The sequence below is a fragment of the Eupeodes corollae genome, chromosome X (assembly GCF_945859685.1).
Source record: "Eupeodes corollae chromosome X, idEupCoro1.1, whole genome shotgun sequence".
NCBI lineage: Eukaryota > Metazoa > Arthropoda > Insecta > Diptera > Syrphidae > Eupeodes > Eupeodes corollae.
This window is the reverse complement of record NC_079150.1, coordinates 6,858,237-6,872,959: the sequence shown is the minus strand read 5'-3', so window position 1 is coordinate 6,872,959 and position 14,723 is coordinate 6,858,237. Positions and strand designations below refer to the sequence as shown.

Genomic DNA, 14,723 nt, shown 5'->3' with positions numbered 1-14,723 from the left:
TCTTATGGATTGATCCACAAGCAGATAATGATTATTGACAAAATTTGTTTACTGTTTTGCATTAACAGGGTCTGATTCGATTTTTGTCACTACTAAGGCATAGTGACGTGTATCATATAGCATTCTGTAATTCAACACAGATATATTTTTATGGTCTTTGTCTGTTTTGGTTTTTTGATATTTTTTTTATTTGCATTGACTTTTAATTTCGGAGTGGACTATGGTAATAATCGAGGACTTAGAGGGATTTTTCTTTCGGAGTGCTCCCATACTGTATTAAACGGGTTGGGTATCCTAGCCCCAAAGACAAAATCAACAAAATATAATTCCTAAATCTAACATCTCCGAAACCAAAATCTCCAAACCCTCAAATCCTCCCCAAATCCAGAACCCCCAAAATCAAAATCCTTAAGCACAGATTCAACAATTTCTTAGATATGCTCGAAATATGGTGAATCTGTGCTTAAGGATTTTGATTTTGGGAATAATTCAGAAAAAAAGTTAAGTTGTCTTTATATTTTTTTTACATTAGAAATTATGACTATCTATCAAAAATAAGAAATCTATTTTGAATTCATTGTATTAAATAAACAAATGAAACAAATAATTTAGCATAGTACATAATATAATATAAAAGTTAAAAATTAAATTTTTTCAACTTTGGCCGCTTTGTTTTTTATTTTTAATTTTTACCAAACAACAACAACATCTATCATTTCCAATTGTAGGACGGCGGACTAACAGCTAGATAATATGTTAGGAATAATATTTCCCCCTCTCCAACCCCCTGCTTGGAATCACCATAGAATTTGGAGTGGGTGCGAGTTTGGGTATACGCAAAGTACTTTTTGCATTTTAGCACTGAAATCAAAGACACAAAAAAAAATCAAGAGTGGCACACTGTGAAAAAGTGAACTTTGAAGATTTATTTAAAATAGAAATAAATGTTTTCTAGCTCTAAAATTGCTATAATTATTATTTATTTGCACTAATCTATCGATAAAAAAAAAAAATCCTGAGTTTTTTATCCCTACAATGCTATTGAGGCGGCGCGCGATGCCAAACTTCAACTACATTTTGTGTACGAGAAAAATTATTTTTGGACAATCGCCAACTGACTTTAATTCGAGTTCATGCTTTCTTTTTTCCGCATCCAGAAAATTGGTTTTGAACCAGAAGTAAAGTTTTGAAAAGTCGTAATCTTCTGAACCTTTGCTTAGCTCCGAAAAGTACACTCATATGATGAAAACAAACATGCATAGACGGAGTTTGAAAACAATTAGATATGGGGATTTCGTTTGTGGATTATCAGCATGAGGATTTAGATCCTGAGTTTGTACTTGGGGATAATGATTTTGGGGATTTTTAAAAGTGTGGGGATTGTGTTTTTGGAGATTTTGAACTTGGGCATTATGTCGGTATCCCGTTTTTTTAAACAAGCTAGCTGTATTGGCATTAAGTAAAACTCAAGTAGGTGAAGATTCCGATCCTACTGAATTTTTTATTCATAGGTATATGTAGCTTGGTGCCACTATTCTTCTCCCATCATGGCCCCACCATATATATTAGGAATGATGTTGTTGCCACAATACGGTCTCTGCACCAATTCTTTTTTCAATTGTATGTGGTTTAAATAAGCAAACCATTCACTATTGCTCTCTTTATTACAGCTCTAATTTAGACAGTGTATGTTTGATTTCATCCAACGAATTGTCTTATCCTCGCACTGAAATCGTTATTACGGGCGATTTCAATGTACAAAATTATTCATGGCTTCAACATCCGGGCCAGACAACATTCGAATGAGTGTGTGCTGAAATCTTCGATGAGTTAAACCATCTAATTCAACCAGTCAACAAGCCCACTCGAATATCGGACGTGGTAGGTCGAGCAGAAAACACTCTTAGCTTGTTTCTTACGTCTGGCAAGTACACTATTAGTGTACTATCCTCTCAGCGAAGCTTACCATTGTGTTATATCACCAAATTTCTCAGTTAAAGAAAAAGCTCGTAACTGGGACGGTCTCAATAATTACTTCAGGATCTTTAACTGGTCATTATGCTTCTTGAATAGTGACTTTGATGCCAGCGCTGATACGCTCAAAAAGTTTAATTTTCTTGGAAACGAGAACTTTTATACCGAACAGGGTAAAATCATCAAACCTAAAGAAACGCATGGTTTAATAATTTGACTTGTCAAGAGGATATTAGGGTTAAAGAGTTATTGTTTTAAAGATAATCCAACGGAGGAAAACCGAAATAACTCTAAGCAAGCCAGGAAGGCCTGCAAGGCAGTATAAACTTTTAGTCATTTGTGAAAAAACATAAGGATGTGGAACTGCAATGACAAAATATGATAAGCAAATTAAGTTTTGAAACATCATAGTACAATGGGGACTAAAAAAACGGAGTGGAATTTAATGGAATGTTGGAAGATCTCTTATATAACTTTAATATTTAATTCTGGCTCTAAGCAAAATGTGACCAATTATAGGCGCCTTTCTGCAAATTATCAGTGATGCCAAAAATTTTCGAAATGCTTGTCTGTAAAAAATTTAATTTTTTTGTTAAGGATTTAATATCTGAATACCAACATCGTATTGTTTCTGGAAAATCTACTGCTACAAACCTTTCATTCCTATGCGATTCTGTACTTTGCGGGTTAGAAAATGGTTTACAGACTGATATTATATTTACAGATTTTGCAAAAGCTTTTGATGGTGTTAAATATAGCATACTTATTTCTAAGCTTTCAAAACTTGGGTTCCATTCTATTTTCATAAAATGGATTTTTTCCTTTTAAAAAATCGGGTTCAATTTGTAAAATTGGGAAAGTTTAAATCCAAAGGTATGGATGTAACTTCTGGTGTTCCGCAGGGAAGTCATATTGGCCAATTGTTATTTACCCTTTTTATGAATGACATTCCGGTACATTTTAAATATTAGAAGTTTCTTATGTATGCCGATGATGTCAAGATTTCCCGGCTCATAAGATCTGATACAGACTGTCTGTATCTCCAAGAGGATATCCAAAAACTAGCTTAATAGTGTAAATCTAACAAGTTGTTCTTGAATGTTGACAAATGTCAGAGCCTAACATGCGATAGAAAAAAACACCTATCATATTTGATTATACTATCAACAAAACGAGTTTAGATAGGGTTACGGCAAAAAAGGATTTGGGAGTTATATTGGATGAAAACCTTTCCTTTAATAAGCACATCGATTACATAGTCAGTTTAGCTAATGGAATGCTAGGGTTTATCAGAAGAAACTCTAGGGATTTTTCCGACCCCTACACCCTCAAATCATTATATATTGCACTTGTAAGATCGGTACTGGGGGTATAGTTTGGAACCCCTATTATATCACTCATTCTTCTAGAATAGAAAAAATTCAAAAAAGTGTTACTACGTATGCTTTCTATAAATTAAATTGAAATATGGAAGTACCATCTTATCCATCTAGATGCCTGCTTATTCAAACACTTGAAGTAAGGAGAAAATATTTTTTAATAATGTTTGTAAATGATTTAATAAGCAATAGTATCAAATGTTCTTATTTGTTATAACGAATACTTTTTTACTTTCCATCAAGGACTCTCCGCTCTAATTTTCATTTGCGAGAGATTTTTCATAAAAGAAATTATAGTAGAAACGAACCGTTTGCACGTCGCACAAGAGTAACGAATTCTGTTGTTGAGATTATAGATATTTTTTCTAATATTTCAAGAGATGTTTTAAAAAAAAAATTATGTCTGCTTTGTTATCGCAATCTGTTTTCTAATTAATATTCATCTTATGCTACCATTATGATTTATTATTATTTTTGTACATATACATACATATATATATTTAAATTAATTATTTTATTAACTTTATAAGGTAGTCTGTAAGAGTTGCGCTCTGTTTGATAAAAAAATAAACTAAACTAAAACTCAATGCTGTCTTGTATCGTTAAAGCGAGATATACCCCCCTTGCCTATATCCATGGATGGCACTTGCATCGAGGAGACTGAACACCTCGATATTTTTGAAACGATCACATACCCTATGTCGCCAAAAATGCCGCAAGATGATTGGGTTTTCTAAGGCTATGCAACAATTTTTTCTCTCCATCTGATACGGCTGTTATGGACAAAACTTATATGCGTCCTAAGCTTGAGTATTACTCCAATCTCTGGTGATGCTACAACTTACTTAAGCCTCTTGGACAGAATTGAACTTAGAGCATTTAGATTTAAAAGCGATAATACCATCATAGGATCATGTACGTCACTTAAACATCGTCGTAATGTTTCTTGTCTCACCCTTTTTTACCCTTATTTTAAATCTTCTCAAATAGTTCAACCGTAATACTTATCAGTATACCCTTGAGCTAAACATCGGTCGTACTGTCAAGTATTCGTTCTTAAGCCATACTAAGCGAATGTGAAATGCCTTACCACACTCTGTCTTTCCCAGTCATTACAATATTCAGGAATTCTAAACGAATGTGCACCGACATCTCGTTTCAACCCTCTCTTCTTTCCTGGTGCTCACACTGTGGTCTTACATAAGAGTTGTAGTAGCATCCCCTTGAGGGTTTGCTAAATATAAAAAAAATTAACGCATTTTCGCTAAGAGAGCTTGATGCCAAACGGTGTGATAAACCATGAGATCACTAGTGGACCTATTGCTACGAAAGCAATATTGCCGGTCATTAAGAAGCTTTCGTTCTCCAAGGTATGCTATTTTCCATCCACTCGTTAAGACACACGTAGAGTGGGACAAATTTATACATTAGTAAGACTGAGGGATAATATATACCCCTGCAGATTTTTAAGGTTCAAGTTCTTAATTTCAACATAATCAACCCAATGGTTTGGTCAGTAAGGGCAAGGGCGGACAGCAGGACGGAATCGGGGGACCCTTTTTTCGACTTCTCTACCATCGCATCGTACTGTCATGTTTGATTAAAATCTCGAGTTCGAAATTTTGCACGAATGCAAAACTTGCATATAGTTCCTATGTGTCGCAAGTAAAAATGTACACACCTCTAATGTCACTTACATACTGACAATTCATATATAGAGACTTAGAACCATCTCCCGTTAAAAATATATATGGGCCACCGATTAAAGTCTTGCGAAAATCGTCAGAATGTATTAACGCGCTAGTGAAAACATGAAAAGTGAACGATAATTCAATCATAAAACTCTTTCGATCTATTCTTCACACTCAAGTTAATTTTAAATTAAAGGTAAGCTCACACAATTCCATAATTGCCAAATGTTTGTGTACAGGCAAAGAAATTGTCACATTAAAACTTTTTGTGCCAATCGCGCTGGCCATCATAACACATCTCAATGCGACAATGCTTCCGCTGTAAAATGGGCTAATTGTAGTGGAAGTCATAAGTCTACTGATTCATCTTGCATCAGTAGAATTAAATACATACCTGCAAATAAGAGAGAAATCACCTAGGCGAATATCAAATCGTCACTTATCATCTCATGATTCACCACCACAAGCTGAGCCTACATTGAACTCTATTCTAAAACCGGTTTCACTCTCCTTAATAAATGCTCCCACTCCGGCTATTACCCGTAGCGTGATGGTTAGTGCGTTCGAATGTCATACAAGGGATTTTGGTTTCAATCCCTGCCTGTGCCACCTTAATTAAAAAATAAAAACAAAAAAAGTTTTCGCGGGTACTCTGCCTCTTACGAGGAATTGACAAATCCTTCAAGAGTAATTCTTGTCATGAAAAAGTGCTTTCGTAAATTAGCCGTACGGATTCGGCATGCAAACTGTAGGTCCCTTCCATTTCTGACAACAATATTCGCACACAGGAATGGTTGAGAGTTGTAAGTCACTAGGCCCTGGTTCTTCATGGACTGTTGCAGCACCTAATTTTATTTTATGCTCCCACTCCCGCACAAGCGACGTGTTGATGTTTCGAAGAACAGCTGCACGAGCTCGCATATGCCGAACTCTTCTCCCACTCATATTGCATGAGATTCTCACTCATCACTCACTTAAAACTCAACTCCAACACCCAATGCAACGCTTTTATTTTATTTTTTATTTATTGATATTGAAATTATGCTTAATTCTTGTAAATTAAACTTAATATTTCTTACCCTTCTTGTCCAACATATTATCCTTCCGGTTCACGTGGTAGTCCTTTCGTTCTTGATTTGTTTGTGTCAAACGTACCATGTCTTATTACACAACCAACTAGTTTCCAAGCTCTCAGATCTGACCATAGTCCTGTTTTTTGTGACCTTTTACAGACGGGTAAAGAAAATGTGCAATACTTTCAAGATTTAAAAAAAGCAAACTGCTCAAATCCATAGGAAAATTCAAAGTTGTCCTACACAGCTCGAAAATATTGACGTAACTTTGATATGGATCTTCTGATTCATGACTTTACAGAAAACATTAAATCTGCAATAGATGAAAGTGTGCCTAAAAGAGTAAAGAGAGAAACTACATACATACAAAAATACCTTCTTACATACTAGAACTAATTAAATAGAAAAATCTTAATCTAAGGAATAGGCAACATTATCGTCAACCCTTCTCTGGAAAAAGGTTTCTCATTTCAGTAAGATATTTTCAATTGAGCTTATGAAACATCGCCACCATAAATGGAATAAAAATCTTAGTTCTCTAGATATAAATGATAAACAATTTTGGAACATCATTAAAATCGTTTAAAATAAAAATAGAACACTTCCATTTCTGATGTCAATATACTTCGAAAATGAAAATGCTGAAGAAGGAATTTTTTTTCAAAAAAAACCATTTGGTTTCACAAAGCTTAGATGACAGGGGGACAAATGATCTTATATAAGTGAAATTCAAAATACAAATGCTCTAAACGCGACAACTGACAACATCATCAAATGATTTTGTTAACAAAAAACATAACGAGTATTATTAAAAACCCTAAAACAGTGAAAGTCGGAGGCTTAGATTGTATCAAAAATGTTTATTTGAAATTCATGTCATAAATAAGAAAAATGCAAAAAACAAAAGTTGTTTACTATTTTGAAAGCTGTTCAACTTCCAAATGTTTCATCAAGCTACAGACCCATTACCTTACAAAGCGGCATAAGCAAAATATATGAAAAAGTCATAAATGATCAAATTTTAAAGTTTGTTTCAAATTCAAATCTTCCTGATGAGAAATGTGGTTTTAGAAGTAGTCACAGCACATTCCATCAAATACAAAGAATTTGTAACCATGTTAAAAACATCGTTTACATAGACAGACAACAGGAATGATAGTGTTAGATACAGAAAAAGCTTTCGAATCTGTATGGCACCATGGTCAAAATGATTAATTTTAAATTTCCAGTGTTCTTATGTAAGATCGTTCAAAGTTTCCTGTTTGGTAGATGAATCAAATGCATGTGAATAGTGGTATTCGAAATTTAACTTACCTGTTGCGGAGTGCAACAAGGATCCGTCCTTGGACCATCTCTATAAATTGTATATACACATCAGATTTTCCAGTGCTTCCTTTTTGCAAATCAGCATTATTTTCTGATGACACCGCAATGTTTTTCATCGAATGAATTTTCTCTCAATATTGAGAGAAATCAAAAAAATGAAAATATAATCGACTGAAATCAGACTGTAAAGTATCTTGGAGTACATCTAGATACCAAACTTACCTAGAGGGAGGAGGCATATTCATACCACATTTAAGAAAATTAATCTTGTTATCAATATGCTTTATACGTTTATCGACAGAAAATCACCACTATCTAAAAAAAAAACTACTATTTCATAAACTTACATATTTTTCAATCAATACTTCTATAAGGGTGTCCTATTGGAAAAAAATGCAGCAAATTTTCAAATTAAAAAACTACAAATCTCGCAGAATAAGATTTTGAACATGATGTTAAATCTTCCCTGGTATCATTCCACCCTTGCATAATAGAGCAAATGTCTAATATTGATTCCCGATAGGATTTGCAAGCTAACGAATAATTTTTACAACAGTTGTGATATCTTGGAAAATCCACTCATACAACAGCTTACTTACCTGTGATAACAAACAAATAACTTATTACGCTTTGCTCTTTCTATATTATTTATTTTTGCACTATATATGCTACATGTGTAATTGAAGTCATTTATTTTTTGTTATCCGGTATTTATTTGTCTACCTTTTACCTACGACTTCGTCCGCATAAGGTAGTTTTTTTTTTTTTGAAAAATAGTATGAAAGAACCTGAGCTGTAGTTGTAAATGCTGCTTTCAGAGGAAACTGCACTCTTTTAAACTGAAACGGCAAATTGGTTGGAATTATGGGAATGCGGGTAGTTAAAACATTTTTTCCTTTGGCTATTCCAGTCATGATTATAGCTTTTATAGTATTTCGTCCTAGATGAGAAATCGGTAATCGTGTACCATTACATAACTTTGGTGCGTCAAGATTTCTTATTAACAGGACTGGACTAACCTTCAATCTCATCTTATGAGAAGGCATCCCTGATAATTCTACTCTATGGGGTGTGATGTTACTTGCTCCGTGTCCATAATAATAAATAAATAATATATATATGCAGGTTTGGATAGACATCCTTTATCAGGGGTATCAAAATATCTCCATACCAAAATTCATGCATATTGGTTCAGTAGTTCATGTGTACTTGAGTAATAGGCAGAAAGACAGAGTTACTTTCGTATTTATGATATTAATATGATATATTATTATTCATTTGTTATTTAATTATTTATTTATTAATTTCTTTATGCACTCATTTATTTATTTTTTAATGTATTTATTTATTTATTAATTTATTTATTGATTTTCATTTTTTTGCTGTGTATTTCTTTATTGTATTTATTACTTTCTTTAAGTTATTTATTGTTTCTTATTTGTTACCAATTACTTATTTGTTATTTACTTAACAAGTATTACGTTATTGTCATTAATGTAATATAATAAAAATATGTACTTTCGAGCCATAAACTCTTTAAATATCATGTATACTAGTTTTTGAAACAATTTTTTTTTCCAAAATATATGGATATCTATTAAAAAATGTACTTTATTATTTGTTCTTTTTCTTTTGTTAAATAATGTTTCAATAGTAAAAAAATATAGTTCATATCTTTGAATGTAAAACATGCAGTCATAGGATAATCACGAAATAAAATACAACAAAATGGTTGGAACTTTTTGATGAAAAACACGTCCAAATAATAATCTCGAATGTTTAATTTTCGTTAGAAATTAAAATATAAATAATTTAAGTTACATAGCAAACTATTATAAACGAAATAAAAAATGTATATTTAATTTTTATTTTCAACATCCTCACTAAAATTCAATATATTAACAAAGTCACATCAATGAATTAAATATTTTAAATTTAACTCCAGGGAAAGTTTTTGTTAAAATGTCAGCAATCATTTTATCTGAAGAAATAGTTTTAAGGTTGATTTTATTATTAACTATTGTGTCTCGAATAAAAAGAAGACAAACATCTATGTGTTTAGTTCCCTGATGATAGTTTTCATTAATTGCCATCTGAAACGCTCCATGATTATAACAAAAAATATCTGTTGCTTCCATTTGCTTATTGAAAATTTCTTGTTCCAATCCTTTGATCCATAAAACTTCTTGGGCAGCTTAGCCTATCACCATGTATTCTGCTTAGCAGGTAGACAGTGGAGTTGTTATTTGCTTTTTCGATCCCCAGGCAATAGCGCCATTTTGTTTTAAAAATAATTTATCCGCTCAAAGATTTTCTTTCATCTTAGTCATTTGCAAAATCAGCATCGCAATAGACTTTTACTTTGGAACCTTCAAATTCATTATTCTTGCAAGTTAATTTTTAGTCCATTGTTCCCTTCAAGTACCTCATAACTCTTTTTGCCGCTAACCAGTTTTCATGCCCAGGATTGTTATTAAATCTGCTCAAACTATTGTGCCTAGCATATATCTGGCCACGTAAACTGAGCTGCAAATATTAAAATTCCAATAAGCTCCTGATAGGGAAATGTTTTCATTTCAAATTTATCTTTCGACGAACAGTGTTCTTTTGACAATTTAACATTTACATTCATTGGAGAAGAAACTGGATTACAATTTGGCACTCCAAATGTATCTAACAATTTTAAAATATATTGTTTCCGTTTTATTGAAATTTGTTTTCCATAATCGTACTGAACATGTAATCCCCAAAATAATTTTTCTTCTCCAAGTTCTTTCATTTTAATTTTTTTTAAAAGATGATTTACTAAAGTAATTCGGATATTTTCGTTTGTCCAACAAGTAAACAAATCATGTACATATACCGTTAAAATAAGCATTTCTTTTGGAACCTTATTTAAAATGTAAATACATTGGTCTGTTTTCGGTTTTTATTAACCCAAATTCTGACAAAATTTGATTTAGTTTATGTTCCACATTCTAGCCGATTGTTTAAGAACATTAATAGGTATATTCAATTTTAAAACCTTTCCTTTTGAAACACTCATACCGTCTGGTATACATAAATATATTTCATCATTAAGTTCGTTTTGTAAAAACGCTGTGGTGGCATCTAAATGCTAGATATGAATTTTAAATTTCAAAGCTTGAGCTAAAAGATATCTTAGCGAACTATATCACAGGTGAAAAAGTTTCACACACACAACCCCTGGCAACTAATCTTGCCTTATAACTTGATATATTCCCTTTCTCATTACGTTTAATAGTATAGATCCATTTAGTAGTTAAAGTTTTCTTAACCTTAGGTAATGATAAAAAACATATTATTTACTGCAATTCCTTTTGCAATTATCATTCGATTGTATTATTCTTTAGAACAAGATTTGGCACATCACCTCTTCCAATTGCGTTTAATTTTGAATTGTTTGCAAAAGTAACGAACTCATCATTTAAAAATGTTTTGAAATTAATAAAATCTTTTTTTTCGTTTTGCCATATGTGCAGATGCTCCTGAATCAATTAGCCAATCTTAAGATTCAATATCAAATTCTGCTGCAAATGACAATGCCATTGTGCTTTTGTAGTTCATAAAACCTGAAGTAGTTTTTTCTTTGCAATATTTCGCTCTTCTTTCTGACATTTAAAACATATTATATTCTTCTTTTGGTTAGCTTCACGGGAATAGTTTCCCTTATACTTACTGTATAATACACTGTTATACTTACTGTATAATACACTGTTTCAAATTTCGTTTGTATCAGTTTTACTGTAGTTGTCATAGTCTTGCAGTAATTTAGTTTTCACAAGACCACCAGTAATTTCCTTACCACTGCTGTCAAGTGCCATTATCATAGATTTGAATCGTTCCGGCAAACCGCTGAGTGCTAAACTTAAAATCCATTCTTCATCGACCTTCATTCCAGTTTGGTTTAACTTCTGTGCTGTATCAATAATTGTATCAACATTTTCTCCAATATTTGCACAATTATCCAATTTTCTAAGCAAACCACAACGCCTTGTTAAACCAGAATCGTCATATGTAGAATATGTCCATAAAGATTCGATGAAATACATAAAACTGATCTTGATGTAGCTTTCTCTATAGTATCTTCATTGGTTTCAGTACCTAAAACTGATTTCCAATGCCCTTGAAGTTTTAACGCATGTTCCACAGAAAATTCCCATTTATGGAAATTATCTTTCTGTTAATTTTTCAAGATCTGCAAACTTTTCCAAAATATGTTCTTTAATGGGCGTATTATCTTTGTATATGAAAACTTTTGGCACGAGTACGATAATTTTGGCGACAAGATATAATAACGGTATTTGGTAGAGGGGCTTAATACAAGCATTTTTTACTATGATAGGGGGGGGGGTCTATCTCCCCCCGTTTAGGCGGTAGGGGCAATTTAAAAACAATATGTACATTAAATAGAAAAAAAAATAATTAAAAAATAACGGTAATACTAACCGTATATATGTATATATAAGTATTATATATATTTTTAAAGCCAACATTTTTATCTATTAGCTTGTTTTTAAATTAAGTCAAAACTATGCATAGTTTTTGAAAAAAATAGTTTTAAAGTCAAAATTTGTTCAAAAAAAGTAAAGAAAAGGGTTAAAGTGTAATTTTTCAATACTTCAAGATTAATTACCACTGTTTTTATTTCAGAATTTATTGCTCTTATTTGTTTTTGATGACACTAGTACGGACGATGAATTCACTGACGAGACTTACATACCTTCAACACATTGAAAATTGACGTAACTATTTTTTACTAACTCCTAACTTACTTAAAGACTAACTGATTGGGACGCGGAATTCAATGCAATTCTACATCCTCGTGGTGCATTCTGGATTATAAACGGGGGGAGGTAGACCCCCCTCCCATAGTAAAAAATTCTTGTTTTTAACTTTTCTATACAAATCCTTCATCAAACTTTGTCGCCAAAGTTATCGTACTCTCCCCCTTGTTTTTTTCTTATCAATGTTGTATAGGAAGACTACCGTTTTGCCTATGTAACCAAAAAATATAACCAATCCAAAATACAAAAACAAAGAAACAAATGTGTTTTCCTTATTCACTATAGTCTTTCTATATGTCACAAAAAATATCTAGATGCCCCCCTATTCGACTTCTACCATGAGAGTACTATGGTTTTCATATATAAGGCCACCATTTATTTTAAATTTTTCTTTTAATTATTAAGCTAACTACCTAGCTGTACAAAAGATTCTATACATTGCATTTCCACTTGTATCGCATACTGTATTGTATTTATAAATTCCCTCTTATTATATAAATCATAACTTTAACTTGTATGAATGTGTGTTATTACACTCAGACGTTTTTGGAAAGACGCAAATAAGTGCGATACAGAAAGTAGGTGAAATAGAAATACTTTAAAAAGTCTCAACCGGTAGAGTTCTGGGTTCAAGATTGTCTTGGGTGGTTTTTGACGTTTTTTTCTATTGTTACCGAGTAAAAAAGAAATATGCAAGGAGATAATTCCAAGTGGAAAAAAGAACTTATAAACCAACTTATTTTGAATTTCGAAATGTATCCTATTTTGTATGAACCCCGTCATCCGGACTACATTAATAGGGTAAAAAAGAGCGATGCATGCTAAAGTATTGGAAGCTTTGGCTTTGTTTGAGCTAAACATACGTTTTGAAATAATAAAATAAATATGGACACACTGCGAGTCCAATTCGCTAAAGAGTATCGCGAAATTGAATCGTCAAAAAAAGTGGAGCGGGCATGGATGATTTATACGATCCAAAGCTTTAGTGTTTTGAACAAATGGTTTTTTTGAAAACACACTGCAAAATTAGAAATCCCACTTTTAATATTGAAGAGGTAAGTTAAAGATTTTTAAACTCTGTTGTTAAACATTGGAAACCATTTTCCTTTTTTATACGAACGAAAAGGTTTGCCAAGTCGTTCCACTGAGGATTTTGATGCGGAAGAATAAGAGGAGGAATTCCATGTTACGCAAAAAGAAAAGTAAGTAGGTACATTTTACAACAAATATTTATTTATTTTGCCAATCTACTTTTCCCTCGTGACACAAATATTCTGCAAAACCGTGGCGTATTGTCTCTGCTTCTCCTTTTCAGGGGTTGTCAACTCCTTCACTTGTTTGATGATGGGCCTTGCAAATTGTTTTCGTTTGGATTTGTGTTGTGTTTCATAGAAACGCCTTTGTTAAGTGTTCAACGTTTGCGGCTCTTAAGTTCATCGGTGATTGGAGAATTTTAAATCTGTTAGGACAGTATTCCAAAGGTATGCTCATCAACATGCCTGGCTCTAATTAGTCGAGCGTTAAAAGTTCTTTTTGTTGCACATTTTGATCTAAATGGATAAAGCTTCATAATATTTTTGTGAAGGGGAAAAGCATCATCTCCAACAATCACATATGAAAGCACTCCTCCATTGCCTACCACCTTATCGCTGGGGAACTTATTAACCGCATCAGGGATAACATATTGTAAGGAGCACTGCCGTAAAACGCCTGCATCGTTTGTTCTTCATCGGCGATTCTTTCCCATTCCCATTTTAACTCTGGAAACTAAAAATAATTTTTCAGTTTAAAATAAAGCAATAACATTTATACATTTTATATAACTATTCTATTTTTTTAATTTCAGAATCTTAGCCATTGAAAAAATATAACAGATCTGAAGAAGGTGTTGAAAACAAAGTAAATCTCTATACTCATGGCTAGGAAAACAAGATGTTTTTGAAATAGACAGCATCCAAAATGAGGCGAAGTCGTCGAGGAGGATTCGCAGTTGAGGAAAAGCGAATCAACACACTCAGGGTGCAGTTCTTTTTCTTCAAGGCACCAATATCATCGTCTTCCAAAGAGTATTTGAACAAAGTTCAGATCCTAAGTGTGGAAAAAATAAGGCCTGCTCCGTCACAATCCGATGTTGCAAGAACGTCTTTCACTCCAGACTTGTTAGAGCAATCAATGGTCGATGTTTTTGATGACGATGATTTCATTTGAAAATTGTGTACCTTAAAACATTAAATACATGCAAAATACCTTTAAATATTGTTTTTTTAAGTTCGTCCAAATTGCTTTGCAAACTTCAGGAACGGCTTTGCTGAGGAATGGTTGAGAGTCTAATTTGGTAGTTTAAGCTTTGGGATGTTTCACCACGGGATAAATATCTCAAAGTAACAGCCAACTTTTCTGCTGGTGATATTGCGTCTCTCATAATTGTATTTTTTTCCTTAATGTCGTTTTCAATGAACGACAAAAAAGCAG

General features: G+C 32.7%; 1 long non-coding RNA gene across 1 annotated transcript; it reads left to right on the top strand.

The window, feature by feature from the left end:
* Positions 1-12,011: 12,011 nt before the first annotated feature.
* Positions 12,012-13,697, top strand: LOC129953381 (uncharacterized). The gene is made up of 3 exons (XR_008782510.1): positions 12,012-13,306; positions 13,378-13,453; positions 13,567-13,697. It is a non-coding gene; the product is annotated as an uncharacterized LOC129953381 (long non-coding RNA).
* Positions 13,698-14,723: the final 1,026 nt, after the last annotated feature.